Source organism: Eulemur rufifrons, chromosome 7 (genome assembly GCF_041146395.1).
Source record: "Eulemur rufifrons isolate Redbay chromosome 7, OSU_ERuf_1, whole genome shotgun sequence".
Taxonomy (NCBI): Eukaryota; Metazoa; Chordata; class Mammalia; order Primates; family Lemuridae; genus Eulemur; species Eulemur rufifrons.
Window position 1 is genome coordinate 44269293 of NC_090989.1, and position 20484 is coordinate 44289776.

The 20484-nt window shown below is 35.9% G+C and overlaps 1 pseudogene; it reads right to left on the reverse strand.

The window, feature by feature from the left end:
• Positions 1 to 2420: 2420 nt before the first annotated feature.
• Positions 2421 to 20229, reverse strand: LOC138385705 (olfactory receptor 5H2-like; annotated as a pseudogene).
• Positions 20230 to 20484: the final 255 nt, after the last annotated feature.

The window sequence follows — 20484 nt, forward strand, 5'->3', positions numbered from 1 at the left end:
ATCAATTACCTGGTTTCCTTACAATATTACTAATGAAAAAGAAATATGTAGAGAAGAATGGCATGTATAAAATCATAATTACTATGAATACTCAGCCGAAAAGTGGAGTAAACAATATGATGTACCAAGATAGCTACTGAAGACTGAACACTGACCTATTTTTCCCTTGCCCAAATTCCTTTCAAAGAGGCCTGGTGAATCACGCCTGCTAATGATAAAATCTCATTGAATGGGTTTTTATTAACTCAATGTAATGTAGCTTACTTTCCGTCCTGATTCTGGTATAGCATCACATGACAGACACGTCCCCTATATTGTAATAATATTACAGAAACCATGGTGCTCTTTCTTTGAATTCCTAGGCTAATAAGAATGTTACGCTTATTTTGATCTTCAATCAATAATAACTTTTCATTTTAATAATTAATCCACTCTACTTCTTAGTAATAATTGATGTTTTCATTGGAGCACTGGCTTTCACCTGTTCTATTATTCTTACTTTACCCTTTATAATTGTTCTGATAATCCAGCAACTGAAACCTGGTGCTTTCCCAGTGAGTGATGGCATCTGGCCTTTCTCCAAATGGGAAATTCTTTCTACTTTCCTTTCCATTTTAATCACCTTTCTCTTAACTGCAGGCTCACCTGGACTCACAGTCGACTTTCACTTTGGAGATATGGTCACAAGGGTAAATACAGACTCACAAAATTGAATAAAAAAGTTAAGACGAAAGTGATGCTGTGCTTAGGCAACCGTAGAAACAATGAGACTAGCTATTAGTGTAAAGGTGCTACACTAAGGAATCACTTAGACCATGTGGGTTTGTTTACATGCATGAAATAAACTAGTTTCCGAATTATAAATTTAAATATTTCATTGCAAATTATCCTTATGGGGAACCTTGGGAGAGTCCAGTAGTAAATGCAGAATGCCATAAGTTCGGTTGTCTGTAACCCAGAAACGGCCTGTGTATCATCTATATCATGTCATATATATCTGCATATCATACAATCTGTACATACATGTGAACAAATAAGTGTATCCATATGTATATATTTGGATCTAGATACATATACAATATATTTACATAGTCTTATAGTAATGACAGTCCATTCAAAGTTATTGAACCAGAATATGATTTAATCAGAGTTCTGCTTAGGAATGATCATCTGGCAGCAGTATTTAGACAATAAGAGAGTATAAAGGATGGGGGGGATAGTAACTAGAGTTTTGCAAAACAGAAAGATGAGTAGTTTTAGGGTGAGGGCCTGCCTTTGTGGTATCAGTAGGAATGGAGGTGGAATTTTAGTGTTGAGAGAGGAAGGGTGTGGGTGACCTGAAAATGGATCTCTCATTAACCTTAAAGAGGAGGTATTGTGAGAAAAGCTAAAATTCAAGGGCTTTTCAGTCACAAAACATCCAAACCCTTGTTCATTTTTAAATCCTTTCCAGCCACCTACTGGGCACTATGAGACCATACCCTCTTGACATTATTTCATCTTTGGTAATATGCATTTAAAGCCACTTGATCTCAGTGGCTTACTGAAATATTAGTGATTTCACTTTCTTATTACTTTCATTTTTTTCTTATTTCGGGAAGATCAAGACCATTTACTTTCCATTCTGCCACTTTTCTGTTTGTCTCTACACCCACATTAACTTAATTCCTCAATCTAATCTGTTAGCTTTCTGAATCAGCGAATCTTTCCACTTTTGCCCAGTATCATACAAACACACCTGGCCAAAAAGATGCCTTTGAGGGCCTCATAAACAGAGAGAGCCCACTAGCCTCTTTCATGGCTGATAGAAACAGAATCAGCTAAGAGCATTGTATTAGACTTTGGCCCTGCTTTCACAGTCTTAACTCACTTCTCTCTTTTCTTTTTTTCATAATTTCATTCTATTTATTACCATTCTATTTATTTCTACATGTGATATGAGTTAAATTCCAACGAAAAGTAAAATTCACCATTTCCCAATAAACTAGAATAAAAAATACTTTTGAGGTCTTTTTACTTTTGAGGTTAGCTGATTTCCTGGATTTTTCATCTGCTCAAGTAAACACAAACCTGCCTCCACAATGCAGTTAATGCAATATGAATCTCCAGACTATATAATTCTGTCAGCTATACGATATATACCACTCAAATCCATTTGAGAGGAGCTATAGTACTTTGTCACTTAGTAAATCTATAAAGCCACATGAAAAACACTTAATCCTCTTAAATATTTTCATTAGTTTCTGCCTCAATCTAACATGACATGAATAGTTGATTAAAATTCTTTATATGCTTTTGAATTATATATATACATATTTTAAGGAGTTTAATAGGTACAAAACATTAAGGCATTAATATGCTAGGAAAATTATAAATATTAAAAAACTTTGAACATTTAACAGAACACAGCCACATATGACCTACAAAATTTTGTAATTTTTTACTAAAATGAGAAGAGATTTAGTATGAGAAATAAATATATTTTTTAACATTTTTGAGAGTGAATCTATGACTTGCTTATTTCTCCATACTGTAGATAATTTTATTTAACAGAGGAATTATGACAGTATAAAATAGAAAGTACATCATATCTTGATCCTCTGTTTCTGCAGATGCAGGGCACACATACATGAAGAGAAGAGGGCCATAGTATAAAGACAAAGATAAGAGATGAGCTCCACAGGTGGAGAAGGCTTTCCTTATTCCCCTGACAGCCTTCTTTTTTAAGATTGTAATGAGAACAAATGTATTAGAGTTAAGAATTGTGACAATGCTGAAAACATTTGTTGAACCAGATAAACTAAAAAGCATTAGATAATTAATAGAAGGGTCACTAGAGGAAATTATATACAATGGGATAATATAACAGTAAAAGTGATATATTATGTTGGAATTACAGAAAGTTAATCTGAATATAAGAACATCATGAATTAAAGCATGAAGAAAGCCACCTACAAAAGACAAGACTAACAACCGGGTGCATAGCACATTGTTCATGATCACTGGATAGAGTAAAGGTTTGCACATGGCTACATAGCGATCATACACCATTGCTGCCAAGAGAAAACATTCTGTGGTTCCACCAAATGTAAACAGAAAAAGTTGTATCATACATTCAGAGAGAGATATCATCTGACTCTTGGGTAAGACGTTGACCAGCATGTTGGGGGGGTCACCGTGGAAGATATCCAAGCATCCACGAAGGCTAAATTCCCAAGGAATAAGTACATGGGGATGTGAAGATGAGGATCATTCCAGATGAGAGCAATCAAGCCAACGTTTCCCACGATGGTGATGAGATATATCACCAAGAACACTAGGAACAGGGTGATTTTCCCCTCTGATTGATATGTAAGTCCTGTGAGAACAAACTCTGTCAACAACGTTGCATTTCCTTTTTCCATATCCTCACTGCACTTCCCCTGAAAAGAAATGAAAAAAATGTAAAGGAACATTCCCTAAAACTTATAAAGTGAATACTGGAGGAGAGAAATTGATACAAAACCATTCTCTTATTACAGTAGCCTTTTAATTTCATTTCATATTACTGCAATAAATGGAAACTATTTTTGGGAAATGAAATTAAAATAAATTCAATTATTTTAATTCTAAAAATACAATCAAATTATCTGTTTTTTTAAAAAAGCTTCTCAGGTGATTAAAATGCATTAAAATACTTAGTCCATGTGTAATATGATGTAGGAAATAATGAGAAGGATGAAGAAATAGATTCTAAAGCAATAAGAATATAGAGTCACTAGGATATGGGCACCTAGTTGATATCAAAGTAGAAGTCACTGAAGGAAAACAGAGTCACTTGGTGATTAAGTAGATTTTCATCCAAAATAGATTGAGAACTCAGGTGCATTGACAAGTTTGTAGTGTGAGCATCCTCTAAACCTGAAGGTAAGATGTACATAGTAAGATGATTTTACTAAAAATAATGGCTTCAGAGTTATTGGGTAGATGAAGGCATAGTTATGGATGATTTATCCATTGAAGAGTATACAGAGAAAAGAAAATAAGATCAAGGAAAAAACTTGAAAAAGTTATGCTAAAGAGGTCATGAAAGGGATAGATGTCATGTACTAGATGTCTAACACCTGCTCCCCTTGTCTACCATGTGAGTCTTGGTCATACACAGAGGATTTGACCTAGATTTGTCCAACAAAACCCACCAAACCTGGATTTTGACATAGAGACATGGAGACAAATGTATATGGACAGAAAAATTTTAGTGCAAAGGCAGACAAGGCAGAAATATCAAGATTCCAGAACATGCTTTCTTATCCATTACAGTGACACTGATAGTATAAGCTGTGTCATGGGAAGTTCTGCAGCAGTGACAGCCAAAGTCATGAAGCCAGTCTTGGGACATGATATAGGCTGTTGAGTGGCTGCCTTGCTTCCTTCTGTTCTTGCCATTCTTTTCCAGCTAATTCTTCTAACTTCCCTAGAATTTCTATGTTAGAGCCAATTTGTATCCAGCAAACTCATTTCCTGTTGCTACCCAAAGGCCTGGATGTCCAAAGAGAGACAAGAGAGAGACAACAAAAGAATACTAAGCAGAGTGACCAAGGGAAGAAGCAGGAGGGAAACTATAAAGCTGAGTGTTGTGGACATAAAGAGAGGAAAGATAGAATGACAAAAAAGTACATTGCCAAATGCCAACAGAAATGCTGCTCTTGTAGGACAAGGAGTGAACAGAGATCACAGACTATGGAGATCGATTTCTAGTGGCTTTAGTGAGAGCAATTTCCCTTATGCAATAGAATTAAGGTGAGATAATAATGAGAAATGAATGGGAAATGTGTCACAACAGCCAGATGAATGACACAGAGTACTCTGGAATGTGGAGAGCAGTGGGCATTGATCTGCTACTCATAGACTAATGTAATTTTTTTCTCCTGTAGAACATTTTAAGAAAAATTTTCAAAAGAAAGGATTGACAAGTGAGAGGAAAAGAGAGGAACACATCCAGAGGAGAAAAGGGACAGAAAAAGTGGAAAGGGAAATTTATGTGTGTGAAAATAAAACAAGAGGGAGGAAGAAAAGTAGGCAGAAAACAATAAGGTCATAGATGGCTAAGTTCAAAATAGACAAGCCAAAAAAGAGAAAGAGAGGAAATATCAAAGATGCTTGAAGGCAAAATAAAGGGAAAGGTTCAGAGGTTTGGGTTTAATGTTTGCCTTAACTCTGGTGTTCATGAATAGTTGTTATTTCTGAGACTCTTCTCATTTTCTTCTCTGAAAATTCAAGTTTATTTTCCTATGGAATTTGGGTACAATAAAGAGTCTTTGGCTTTAAATTTTACTTTATAAATTTTTCATTGTTCGTGAATACATTGTCACTGCCTGAAAAATTATTCCATAATTAAATGATGCTTTATTTTTGTTATTTCAGCAATTAGAACTAAATTTATCTAGAAGTCTCTCTGACTTTATCTGAGAGCATTTTATTCTCCATCAAGTTGTTAGTTTGTTTGTTTGCTAGGATGACCAAGTAAGCCAAAGACTGGACCCTAATACAGACAATATCAAGAACAAATGGCAATAATTTCACTTAAGTAGAATTTTATATGGAATGGGTCTCCTTCCATGCAGTTCCAATTCACAAAATAATGAAAAATTCTCAAATTTGACTTGTATGTAGGTACTTTATGAATCATCAATGCTGGCTGGGTAAGGGAAGTATATTTTCTACATATTTTTGAGATATGTACATATTTTACATGTAATTATTACTAGTATTACTGTTTACATATAAAATACTTAATATATGTGTATTTCTGTACATTCAAATGTATATATGTTTTTATGACATCTACATATACAAAATAATCAATGAAATCATTTTCAGAAATGGTGAGGTATAGACGGGTTATCACTTGATAGACCTTAAAAGTTTTAATTAGAAGGTGTGATAACATAGAATGAATCTTTATATAAGAATCATCAGAAAGATTTCTTCTATAATGATCATTATGACTGGAATGATTAAATCCAGTTTAAAAGCATTGAACATTCTAGTTAACCAGAACTCATTTTATAAACTCATTATTGTTGGGTACACAGGATAATAAATCATCATGAATGGAGATAATTCATTTTGCAGCTAGTTTGCTCATCCAGATTTTAGTCTTGAAAATAAAACGTGATGACTATTCATCCTTTTTTGTTCCATTTGCCTGTGACACTTTTGGAATCCTATAACCAAATCAAAAATTATTATATATTAGATACCATTTTCAACCTTCTTTTTAAAGAATAACAAATATTATAAAATTATTACTGTCTTGCCAATAACTTATAAGAAATTATAGAGATCCTTTAAAAGTATTACACTTTCTAAAGGCAGAAAAAATGCATAAATAGCTCAGGAATGATGATAACATGGGTAGCAGTTCTTTGACACTAATTGATTTCGGAGGCTTCATTTCTCATTATGAGGAAAATGTTGTTAATGTAATTTTTCTTCCAACACAAGGTCCACAAATTATACATCTGTGTTTTTGCCAGGAGAGGAAAGTGAGGAGAACTGAAATTCCCCTAAGAGTGTCTTAGGATTCCCTATAGGACAAAGTGAAGATCTTCAACTGGGCATTGTGGATTTAGATGTGTATGAGAGATCCAGATTATTCTACAGGGTATTACAGACTTGAGAATCATAAACATTAAGTCACTATAGACAGTTCTAGTTTTAATAATTGAAATTACACTTTATGCCACTATTTTCCACAACAGATGATATTTCTGACTTGTTTTGTTTTGCTTTGTTTTCTTAGAGACAGAGTTTCACTCTGTCACCCACACTGGAGTGCAGTGGTGCAATCATAGCTCACTGCAGCTTCAAACACCTGGGTTCAAGCCACTCGCCTGCCTCCTGAGTAGCTAGAACTACAGGCATGCACCAATAAGCCTGCTAATTTCTAAAATTTTGGTACAGATATGGTCTGTGTATGCTGCCCAGGCTGATCTTGAACTCCTGGGCTCAAGCGATCTTCCTGCCTTGACCTCCAAAATGCTGGGATTACAGATGTGAGCCACTGAGCCCTACCCACTTCTGACTTTTTATGCAAACTTCAGTTTCCACATAAAATTTGATGTTGTGAATGCTTTGATTAGTATAGTCTCATCTAAGCTAATAAAAACATGATTTTAATGAAGCCAAAGATCGATATTCCCTACAGAAGGCAACCCCAAGTACAGGTGTCTTCCTCATGCAAATTATATAGCTCAAATTCCAGACATATGCTTAGCTTCCAGATGACCTAAAATCTGATGAATAATCTTATTAGGCAAAGGTCAGTGGGAGGAAAAAGGACAAAGACAAAGAACTTCTTTGGGAGGTGGCCTAAATCTGTGCTTCCCAAATTTCAATGCCTATGAATTTCCTTGAAACCTGGTTAAGGTGCAGACCCTGTTTCAGTAGTTCTGTGGTGGGGCTCAGGAGTCTTCCTTTCTAACAAGGTGATGCCTGTGGATACCTACTATCCATGGGGCCTTGATTATTTGAGAAGCTAAATTATCACACATCCTTCAGGATTGAAGAAACAAAAGCTTGTAAGTGTGACTGGCAGAAAGGAACTGGATGAGACCAAGAAGGAGAGCATGGATGAGATCACATGGGATCTTTTATTCATCTAGGAGGAAAAGAATTGAAGGATATTGTACATGGTGGTAACACTCAGGTTTTCCTTTTAAGCAGAAGTTGTTAATGAATATTCATTCAGAAAAATAAAATTTAATTTATTGAATTTATAACATTTGAATTTAATAACTGAATAATGATATGTAACTATTTCCACAGTCAAAAGGTTTTTTGTTTCTTTTTTTAAAAGTGTGCCTGAAATGGGTCATGACCACCAAGACAGTGGGAAAGCAAAGAGATTAGGTTTTGGTTTAGTCATTAATCAATTATCCTGCTTTCATAAAATTTTCTAGTGAAAATATAAGTAAAGAAAAAATAACATAGATAAAGAGGAATAATTGTGAAAACTCTACAGCTGGATGGAGTAAGCACTATGATGTGCAGAGGTCACTATTAATATAAGTAGAAGGTGACTTAAATTGTCCTCTCCTTTAAATTTTTTATAATTATTTCCTTACTCATTTTGTTGCCTATCTTGGAATACAAAAGATCTGCATGGCAATATCCAGTCTGTGTAGTCTTTTCAATTCAGGAACTTTATATCTCAGTGAAATGTCTAAGGGTCAAGTAGTATAGGGCATGATGAGATATCTCTTCTAAAGTTATTACATCAAGCCCGTCCTATCATCAAAAAGAGGCAAAATTCCAAGTGAAACTCTTTGGATTATGGAAGGAACATTTTCCTCATTTGTTTGTGTTACTCTGTCCCATTTACCAAGTGACCAGAAAGCTGCTGGTTTTAAGCAGGGCTTGGAAAAGAGAAAGGTCCACAACACGTCCAAGACACACTGCAAAAGTGTGCTGTTTGAGGTATTTGACAGACCTGTATAGGTGAATCACCATCCACACCTTTAGAATATGGGAGCCAAGCTCTGTAGTCCTCTGAAGATAATAATCCCATTTTGAGAAACAGCTCTACTCCTGCTATTGAGCCTTAATGGAGGTTTAATGCTCAATCATAGGCAGCCCAGTTATACTGTAAACTGAGATACCATTATGATCTCTATGTTAGCTCTGACCCACTAAGTGATAAAGTTGGGTGTGCACAGCAGCACTCCATCATCAAATGGAGGTGGCATAGATGTGATTGGGCCCAAACAGGCCCTGAAGGGACAAGTAAATCTGATGAAGAATGAGCACATGGTTTGAACACCTGCTACACAGTCTCCTCTCCCAGACTGCACCTGTGGCTTCGTGGGGAGTTTGTATGATCACTTGACAGAGGAAATGAAGACTCAGGTCTGGTTTACAGATGATTCTGCATGATACACAGGCATCACAAAATGGACAGCTGTAGAACTATAGCTCCTTTTTGGGACATCCCTGAAGGACTTGTCGAAGAGAAATCCTCTCAGAGGGTAAACACAGACAGTACACCTAGTTGTTCACTTTGTTTGAAAGGAGAATTGACCAGGCCAGAAATTACATACCAATTCTTGGACTGTGGCTAAAAGTTTGGCCTGATGGTCAGGGACTGGGAATGAATATTATTGGAAAAATTAGTGATAAGGAAATTTGGGGGAAAGATATGTGGATACATCTCTCTAAATGGAAAAATACATGAAAGTATTTGTATCACACATGTGAACATTTCCAAATGAGTGACCTCAGCAGAGGAGAATTTTCATAATCAAGTGGATAGGATGACCCTTCTTGTGCACACGTGCTAGCCTCTCTCTCCAGGCATTCTTGCCATCTCCCAATGAGCTATAATAAAAGTTGCCATAGTGGCAGGGATGGTGGCCATGCATAATTTCAGAAACATGGACTTCCTTTCACCATTCTGTCCTGGCTATGACCACTGCTGACTGCCCAGTCTGCTAGGAGCATAAACCAACACTGAGTCCCTGAGTGGCAGAATAATTATATTGAACTACTTCCATTATAGAAGTAGCAGGATTTTCCTCCTAAGGGAATAGACATTTACTCTGGATACTAATTTCTTGCTCATACACAATTAATCTTCCAGACTACCATCCATGAACTTCCAGAATTCTTTATCCACAGTTGCAGCGTTTCACACAGTGGATCGAGGAACTCACTTCAGCGCACGAGAAATACAGCTATGGCACATGCTCATGGAATTACTTGTCTTACTCTGTTCCCCACCATCTTGCATCTAATAATTGGATAGAATGATAACAAGGCATTATGAAGACATAGTTACAGGACTAACAAGGTGGCAATATATTGCAAGATTGACAGTGAGGAATTGGTATCAGTAATAGTCACTCCCATCTTAAAGCTAAGTAATAACTCTTTACAATGCCTAATTGTGTGCAAGCTTAAGAACTCCAAGAATGGGTCTTGAGCAACTAACTATAGAATTAAGATTGCAGAACTCCCCCTAGAGGAAAATGCTGAGCACTTAACCTTCAATTCTGCTGCCATCTAGCTATCACCTACCAAACCACCAGATGTCTCATTATTTAAGATAATCAGAAACAAGACTTGCACATGGCCAACCTCTCCCCAGCCTCCTTCCCCTGTGAAAGCCTTTCATCAGAGTTAGAAACTTGAGGTGGCCTTTGCAATATGAGTCTGCCATCTCCTCAGGATGCCAGCTCTTGAATAAACCCACTTTTCCTTCCTCCAACCCCTCATCCCTTGAGTCTGGCTTTCAAACAGCAGGCAGCCAAGCCTACATTTGGTTACAGAACTAGGTTTTGTTTACCAAAGATTAGGCCAGATCATGTGAACTTGAAAAATATTTTGGTTAGTTCCTATTTTTCTAAGAGTTTAAGGAATCCGTAATTTATAAAAACACAAATTCTTTCTTCAGCGAATTAAACAGAGCACTTTTAGAAATTAATTTTGAGTACTATCTAGACGTAGAAATATGTCCCACATACAAACATACAAAAACGTATAGAAAAAAGCTAATATTATAGTTTTCATTCTAAAATTTTATGCATGTGTCAGGTACAATGTTGTGTTTCTAGTTGTTGAATCATTGTGTGTCCTGGTATAAGTAATCCAAACCCTAGAACTAAGACCACTAGGCCAGAGAGATAACTGAGGAAAAGGGTTAGTATATTTAGAGTTACTAAGCAGAGGATAATAGAAGTATATAGAGAAGGGACAGTCAGAATTTTAGGTTCTCTGCAATATACATATATATGCACACACACGTACATATGTATGTAAAATACATATGATATCTATAGAATATATACCATATGTACTTTGTAAACTATATGTAGAGAGAATATACTGTAATATATAATTACACACACATGGATACACTCATACAAATGTATTTATAGCAAACTTAGGAGGAAATACGGCAAACTCCAAAGGGGATGAGGTTTAATGTGGTGTGTCTGACTTTCCTTCCCTTCGTGTCCAGGAACTCAATTTTAAGGTTTTCTGAGGTCCCCTTGGCCAAGAGGGGTCCATTCAGTCAGTCAGAGAGGTTTACATGTTCTCCCTTTTGGCCAAGATTTGCCAGAGACAGCATTAATAAACTTCAATTTTGGCCCATCATTGCTGGGTTGGTCTGGCTACCTGCCCTGCATCCATCCCATCCCTTGCTGGGACCCTTGTGGCCAAGGGGCTTAGAGCCAAAAGACTTACAGTTAATTAAACATTCTAAGACAGATGGGAATAGAGTTGAACAGGCATTCATTAACCCTTCAAAACTTTGTAGGCAACACAAAGAAAAAAACAAAAATGCCAAACGTAAGGATACAAAACTAACTTATCTATAAACATTGAGCTACTGTAACTTTGGTTTTATTTATACACTTATAGGAATATCTATAGAAAACATAAACATTTTATTAAAACCATTTGAGCCTAAGGATTTTGAGCCTCTTATATCAGAATGCTTTTTGTGGTCCCTTTAAAGAATTAACCATATTTTAAACAAAAAGTTTATAAATCATGCCTAGTTCTGGTAATGACAAGAAAAGGAAGCTTAGAGGTAGCTACATATTCAAACTAATAACAAATTATATTAATTTAGATAGAAGCAAAACTATTAAATGAGTCCCAATATCTCTGAATACAAATGTGGTCCTTTGTTTCATTAAAGCAATTCATTTTGGTTTTTGCCTTCTCTTGGGTCTGAAGATGAATCTTTGGTTCACTTGAGTTTGGTGTTAGATACCCAGGAGTCAAGGTCCTGTAACTTAACATCACAAGGCTTAATTAATAATATTTGATATAGCTTTGATTTGATTTGGAGGACATTTGTCAAAGATGTTAAAAGGCTCAAAACAGTAAAAGCAGAATCACTGGTTATTGTAAATAATAGCACTTTACTTAGTCAAGAGTGATAATCAAAAGACATTAAAGGCCATAAGAAATTTACACTGAGGTAAAAACCTTTCCTTTGTGAAGCTGTTTTTCTCAAGTCATCAAAAACCTAATAAGGACAATAAAGGAATTATCTTGATAAAACACAAAATCTTTGTTTCTTAGGCCAGTTACCAAAAGATAAAGAAAAATCTTCTGTAGTGCAATTGTTTCTTCTTATGGGAAGCCCATTTAGACAACTTGGAACTTAAGCCTTTCTGTCATAATTGTTTATCTCATTTCTATCTACCTAATTTATTTACTTTAGCAGCTTAGTTAGATTCTAATTATCATTTCAAGTTATTTTCCTGTTAACTGTTTTATAAAATCCTGTGAATATGACACATACAGCCTATGCGACTAAGTGTGCCTTCAAGAAAGTCATTTAAAGTCTAAACAAATTTATGTCTAAGCGCATCTTCATAAAAAAATTGGAGAAAAGAGAAGAAAAAGAATTTCAAAACACAGACCAGGAAAGAATCACAAAGTATTGTCTTAAATATTACTTTTATTTATTTATTTTTTTTTTTTTATTTATTTATTTTTTTTGAGACAGAGTCTCACTCTGTTGCCCAGGCTAGAGTGAGTGCCGTGGCGTTAGCCTAGCTCACAGCAACCTCAAACTCCTGAGCTCAAGCGATCCTCCTGTCTCAGCCTCCCGAGTAGCTGGGACTACAGGCATGCACCACCATGCCCGGCTAATTTTTTCTATATAAATATTTTTAGCTGTCCATATAATTTCTTTCTATTTTTAGTAGAGATGGGGTCTCGCTCTTGCTCAGGCTGGTCTCGAACTCCTGAGCTCAAACGATCCGCCCACCTCGGCCTCCCAGAGTGCTAGGATTACAGGCGTGAGCCACCGCGCCCGGCCAAAAATTACTTTTAAACTTAAAAATACCACAGAGAAAACAAATATAAGTATTCTTAATACTTGTCATTCTGAATAATGTAACATTTTTTCTAAGTTCTATAAATATAAGTTTTTGAATACATCACACTTAAAGATGTTAACTATTTAGATATTTTGAAAATACCAATATCCCCAAATAAAATTTATTGACTTGACTTCACCTGACTGTAGACTAAATGAACCTTTAACATTAATCCTTACTATCTCAAATAATGACACAAAGTCATAACATGTTTTTTACATAAGGCTCAAGATCAAGCAATTAATATTTTTAAAACTGATCTAAACGGTCTCAAAACATTTGCCAACCAAATTGCAAATTTGGGGACATCCAATGAGTCAGATTATTTGTAGATTTTTATTGGATTCTAAGAATAACCACTTTGTTCATTTTAAAATATATTACAACACAAAAATGAACAGTTCATGAATTCTTTTTCAAATTTTTGTACGCAAAGACTTTGCTATGGCAACATAATGTACACATAACAAGCTAGCTTGCAACCAGCATCACAGAACAAACCAAGAGTGAGCAAGACCACAGAACAACTAAAGCCTCCAATTTTATCTCAGCTTTTATCAAGTACATCTCCTAGGACAGCTTTAAGTTTCTAACAATACTGTTAATATCAGATGAGAGAGTAAGTCAGAAACAAACCTTGTGTGTACCTCTCCAAAGACAGTAAGCTCAATGGAAGAAACTGTATCTGCAACTAGGATTAAGAGACCAAAACCAAAACATATTCATAAATCTTTGACCAAAAGTTTCTGTTTTGTGCTCCTCATTACTTGATGTTTTATGTGTTCTAATTTACTGATATTTATGTTCTTTTAGGCATACCTACTTTTTTACCTAAGAAGCTTAAACACATGGATATTTTTCCTGATAACTGAAAAGATCTAGTTGCTTTTATTAAACCAACAATACTAAATAAGTCTTACTTATCAAAAATTCTACAAACACAGATCATTTGGTTTTGGCTGGCTTTATAGTTTTATAACTTTTGCATCAAACCTTAACACCTTCAAACATAAAAATGACTATTAAACCCAGGCAAAAATATATGCTGACCACTTTGAAGACCTTTTTTTTAACTTTTATGTTACTGATAATTTTTTTAAAATCCTGCTTATTCATCAGAGATTACTAAATTCACATGAATGTAAAAAGCATTTGTTCTTATTTGCTTACTTTATGAGAGCTCCTTTAATTTACAAGCCAGCTTGGTACCATTTGGACATAATATATGATATATGCACACACAGAAAACACATCTAAACAAACACAGACACACAAATTTCAATAGCTTTTATCTCAGAATTTTAGCCATGAGATAATATAAACTCACCAGTTTGCAAAAGATGGTTCCATCCTAATTATATCCTACAAATTTCAATTTCTTCATATGGCTAAACTTTATTTACCCTAATAGGTAATCTAATGAAGGCTGTGGACCAAGGTTGTGCGTAAAGCAGTTCCTGTGGCAGTTTGAGTTTTAAAAAGCTTCTTTTACCCTTGTTTCCCTTCAGTTTCAAATGAGTTTTCAATGTTTACATTTGAGCTGGAACTGGCAGAATTGTATAAGGAGTAAAAATCTCTAAGTAGCCATGAATTAATAAACAATGAGTTTATCTCAAAACTAGTTGCTTAGTAACTGCAGATTTGAAATAGGCAGAACAGAAAATACAGAGCTTAAAAAACTCTGTATTTTAATGCTATAGTGGCATATTGACCATTGAAGCTCTGAATTTTTCTAGATGTAATTTTCCCATCAGTTTAAATATGTGCACATGAATAAGCAATAATATGTAACCAGCTAGAGTCCTAGAAAACCTGGCATGTTTTTGCACTTTCTCATAGACAGCACTTTTACACACTATACTAATACAAATAAACATTCAATACAAGGAGAAATTCAAGATATTTCAAACAACTGAACTGTACCTCACCTAACAAGCCTGAGGAGCATTAAACAAAATACATGCAAAGGAACCAGTTCTCAAATCAGGTAGAAGTCCAACAACTATTCCCTCTCCAACTGGGTACTCCAAGAAAAACAAGAACAGAGTGCATTATTCTGAGGAAAAAGCCAAACAGTGAGGAAAGGACTTTCCAGTTGTACAAACTGGAGTGACTTAATCATGGAGCCCATTGACTCCCCAAGTCCTGTGTCGTTTCACTAACAAAGCATTGCAGACAACTGATGCACAGGAGAGAGAAGGGAGGATCCCTGAGATGAAAAGATTCTTGGAAGCTGCTGGGATTTCCTTGGTTTCCCAGCCACAGGGTCAGGTAACCATAAGCAGCTGGCATTTATGGGTGGCTTTCACTCCACCTGGCAGTGATAAGCTCTGATACACTACTGCAACCAAATGCCCCATCTGTTGGAAACCAGGGAGGCTCAAACTACCCAAGATGCCTAGTTCCATATTGTGGGTGCCATTTTGGTAAGATTTTTAGACAAATATGTCCCGCAGAACATTGAAAAATTGTACTATGAGGAAACACATGTTTCTAGATATTATGATATGGTATATTTATAGATTTGCCAATCTGCAGAATGCTGGTGTGATAGATGGCAATTGCTTATATCCTAGAAAATAAATTTACTAAGAGTTAAGAATTCTAGTTAATGTATGGTAATTAAAACTACTAGAAATTATAAAGTAAACAACATTGTGTGCAAAGTATTCAAGTAAAGTAAGACTTTTTTTGGTAAGAAAAGCTACAAAGTATAAGGATTTGTTTTTTTTTTTTTTAAAGGGAGAGTAATAGCATCTAGTTTGGAGGGTTTTTACAGGTTGTTCCAGAATGAATAAAAAGACAAAAGCTGAAACAATATATATAGTTGGGGAAAGATAGAGAATCTTATGTGGTCCAGTTGGCTAGAAGTGATTTATAATAAGGGTTTGAAAAATGAGCCTAAATGGCAAAACTAAACTAATGCAAAACTAGAATTTAGCCTTCTCTATTAAAATGATAAAGTTTTTGTAGTTTATTAATCTGCTGTTACTAGAATTTGTTAAAATTTTTCTTTTTAAGTAATTGGTCTAGGAAACAAAGATTTTATGCTTTATTAAGATAATTACCTATGATTTATGCTGCTGCTTCTTAGTCTTTTATGACTTACTTAAAAAAACTGAGTTTTTACAATATTAAGAAAGAGCTAAGTTTATTAATAATTACATATGTTTCTCTATTTGGCTTTGAAATCTTTTATCACTTTGGAACTGTTTCCCAGTGACATGTGACCATAGTTAATTAACTATTTCAATCATTTGATATTTTTAACAAACTTCCCAAAACCAAATTCAAAATTGTCTTTCTTGATCTCAAACTATTTAATAACTTTAGGATTTTTCAGAAGAGACCCTAGAACATCTCAAAGGAATTAGTTTTATTTCTTATTAAAAGAGAATTTTCTACATAAAGAAGCTTATTTTATATGTTAAATTGCATGGGAAGTATTGTCAAATAAAAGTGATGTTTAACATTCTTATATTTATATCAAGTTATTAATATAAGTATTATGGAACTGGTGTGATATTCCTAGAACTTTGATATGTACATAAATAATCAGTCACAATTCCAGTTATCTTATATCTTATTGTTGTGTATCACAAAAATAATCATTTCCATGTCAATTGCAATATAATGAATTCTAATAAAACTTTTAATCATGGGCATTTTAAGTCTTTTGTCGTCTACAGTTTATTGTTTTACTCTGATGCTTTCATGAAAGTTTTTAGAAACACCCATGCTACAAAATTTCAACAGATTTATGGAAAAGGCTTTGACAAGTAGAGATTTCTGGTAACTTTAAGATCACAATATTGGACTGAATTTAATGAAACTTTATCTGTTATTTGGTCAAGTATAGCTTTTGTCAATAGAAGTAAAATATTTACCACTTTCTCCCTAGCTAATCTTTCCAGAATTCAGAAACTATTACTGAGTATTCTTATTTTTATGGAAACATACTTATTTGAAAAAAATTAATAAGAATGTATTCTCCTTGTAATATAACACATTTGGAAACATTGGTTATATTACCAAAACTTCAACTAGCATGTCATATTTGAGAATGTGTATAGAATTAGATTACCAGATAGTTTTAAAAAACTAAGGATTGACTTTCGAAGTCAATTAAGCCCTGTCTTGGTCTATTCAGTGTTGCTATAAAGGAATACCTGAGGCTAGGTAATTTATTGAATAGAAAGAAATGAGGTTATTCAGTGGGTGGTTTTGCAGGCTGAATAAGAAGCAAGACACCAGCATCTTCAATTTGCTTCCACTCATGGCAGAAGGCAAAGCAGAGCCAGTGTGTGCAGAGGTCACATGACAAAACAGGATACAAGAGAGAGATGGGGAAGGTGACAGGTTCTTTTTAAAGGCCAGCTCTCATGGGAACTAACAGAGTGAGAATTCATTTATTACTGTGAGGACAGTCCCAAAACATTCATGAGGGATCTGTCCCCATGACCCAAACATCTCTCATTAAACACCATCTCTAACACAGTGGATACATTCCAATATGAGATTTGGAGGGTACAAACAAATCAAACTATAGCATTTTAGCCCTGCCCCCCCAAATATCGTGTCCTTTTCACATGCAAAATGCAATCATCCCTTCTTAATACTCTTCCAAAAGTCTTAACTTGCATTCTGTAGTTTGTCTATTTGCTCTCATGACAGTTTCTTTGTGCAGAAGCTTTTTAATTTGATCAGGTCCCACTTATTTATTTTTCTTGTTGCTGTGATTGCCTTTGGGGTCTTCATCATAAATTCTTTACCTAGGCCAATGTCTGTAAGAGTTTTTCCAACATTTTCTTCTAGAATTCTAATAGTTTCACACCTCAGGTTTAAGTCTGTTACCTACCATGAGTTGAATTTGTTACCTACCATGAGTAGATACTGTTTCAGTCTTCTACATGTGGTTATCCAGTTTTCACAGCACTATTTATTGAATAAGGATTCTTTTCTCCAGTGTATTTTTTCGACTGCTTTGTCAAAGATTAGATGGCTATATACAGAGGATGGTTTTATATCTGAAGAAAATTTTCACATGCTACACATGCAATAAAGGGCTGATAACTAGAATCTATTTAGAACTCAGGAAAATCAGCAAGAAAAAATCAAATAACTCTATCAAAAAGTGGGCAAAGTATATGAACACAAACTTTTCAAAAGAAGACAGAACAATGGCCAAGAAACATATGAAAAAATGCTCAACAACTCTAATCATCAGGGAAATGCAAATCAAACCACAATGAGATATCACTTATCTCCAGTGAGAATGGCCTTTATCAAAAAGTCTCAAAACAATACATGTTGGCGTGGATGCAGAGAGACAGGAACACTCATATGGTGCTGGTGGGACTGCAGACTAGCACAACCTCTGTGGAAAGCAATATGAAGATACCTTAAACAGATACAAGTAGATCTACCATTTGATCCAGCAATCCCATTATTGGGCATCTACCCAAAAGAACAAAAGACATTCTATAAAAAGACTTCTGCACTTGAATGTTTATAGCAGCACAATTCACAATTTCAAAGATGTGGAAACAACCCAAGTGCCCATGAATACATGAGTGGATTAATAAAATGTGGTATATGTATACCATGGAGTACTACTCAGCTATAAGAAACAATGGTGATCTAGCACCTCTTGTATTTTCCTGGATAGAGCTGGAACCCATTTTACTAAGTGAAGTATCCCAAGAATGGAAAAATAAGCACCACATGTACTTACCATCAAATCGGTTTCACTTAACAACAGGTAAGTGCACATATAGGAATAACATTTATCAGGTGTCAGGCAGATGGGAGGGGGCAGGAGGGGATGGGTATACATATACATAATGAGTGTGATGGGCACTGTCTAGGGGATGGACAGGCTTGAAGTTCTGACGCGGGTGAGAGTGTGGGGGCAGGGGCAATATACATAACATAAACATTTGTACCCCCATAATATACTCAAATTTTAAAAAATGAAAAAAAAAAAGAAAAAAAGAAAAAACAAAACAAAACGAAAAGTCTTAACTTGTTTCAGTACCAACTTTTTTTTTTTTTTTTTTTTTTTTTTTTTGAGACAGAGTCTCACTCTGTTGCCCAGGCTAGAGTGAGTGCCGTGGCGTCAGCCTAGCTCACAGCAACCTCAAACTCCTGAGCTCAAGCGATCCTCCTGTCTCAGCCTCCCGAGTAGCTGGGACTACAGGCATGAGCCACCATGCCTGGCTAATTTTTTCTATATATATTTTTAGCTGTCCATATAATTTCTTTCTATTTTTAGTAGAGATGGGGTCTCGCTCTTGCTCAGGCTGGTCTCGAACTCCTGAGCTCAAACGATCCGCCCACCTCGGCCTCCCAGAGTGCTAGGATTACAGGCGTGAGCCACCACGCCCGGCCCCAGTACCAACTTTTAAACTCCAAAGTCTTTTTTGAGACTCAAGGCAAGTTCCTTACAGCTGTGAGCTCCTCAAATAAAAATCAAGTTATTTACTTCCAAGATACAATGACAGAACAGGCATTGGGTATACATTCCCATCCAAAAGGGATAAATTGTCTAGAAGAAAGGGATAACAGGGCCCCATATAAGTTCAAAACCCAACATGGCAGACGTTAAGTCCTAAAGCTCTAAAATAATCTCGCTTGATTCTGTGTCCTGGGTACACTGAGCACATCCTGGACACACCAGTATGAGGGGTGGGCTCCAGAAACCTTAGAAATCCCCCTCCCCATGGCTTTTTTGGGCACAGCCCTTGTGGCTGTTCTCAGGGTTTGGAGTGGAATACCAGAGGCTTTTCCAAGCTGAAGTTTTACGCTATTGGTAGCTCTGTAATTCTGGGGTCTTCTGGGCAGTGGCCCTGCTCCTACAGGCCCACTAGGTAGTGTACCAGTAGGGATTCTGTGAGGGTTCCAACCCCATACTTCTCCTTCACATTGCTTTAGAAGAGTCTCTGTAAAGAATCTCCTCTTCTATGGCTGAGCACCCAGGCTTTCTGAAAGATACTCAGGAATGTAGGTGGAAGCCTCCAAGCCTCTACCACTCTGCATTCTGGGTGCCTACAGACTTAACATCATGTGGAAGCCACCAAGGCTTATGGATTGCACTCTCAAGAGTGGCAACCCAAGCAGTACCTGATGCCCTTTGTGATGCAGATGGAGATGGAGTTGCTGGGATGTAGGGAACACTATCCCAAGGGGGCACAGGGCAGCAGCACTCTGGACCTGTGCCCTGAAACCATTCTGTCCTCCTAGGTCTGTAGTCTTTCAATAGGAAGGGCAGCTTGGAAGATTTCTGAAATGCCTTTAGGGCCGTTTCCTCATTTTTCTGCCTATTAGCACCTGGCTCCCTTTCATCCATCATATCTCTGTAAGTAGTGGTTGCTTCACAGCACTCTTGGATTCCTCTCCTGTAAATGCTCTTTCCATCTCTACAATATGGCCAGGATGTGAATTTTTGAAATTTTTATGCTCTGCCTTCCTTTTAATTATAAATCCCAGCTTTAGGTCATTCTTTTGTTGCTGTGTTTGAGAATAAGATGTTAAAAGCATCCCTACCACTTCTTTTTTTTTCTTCCTACCACTTCTTAAACACATTTCTGCTTAGCAATTTCTT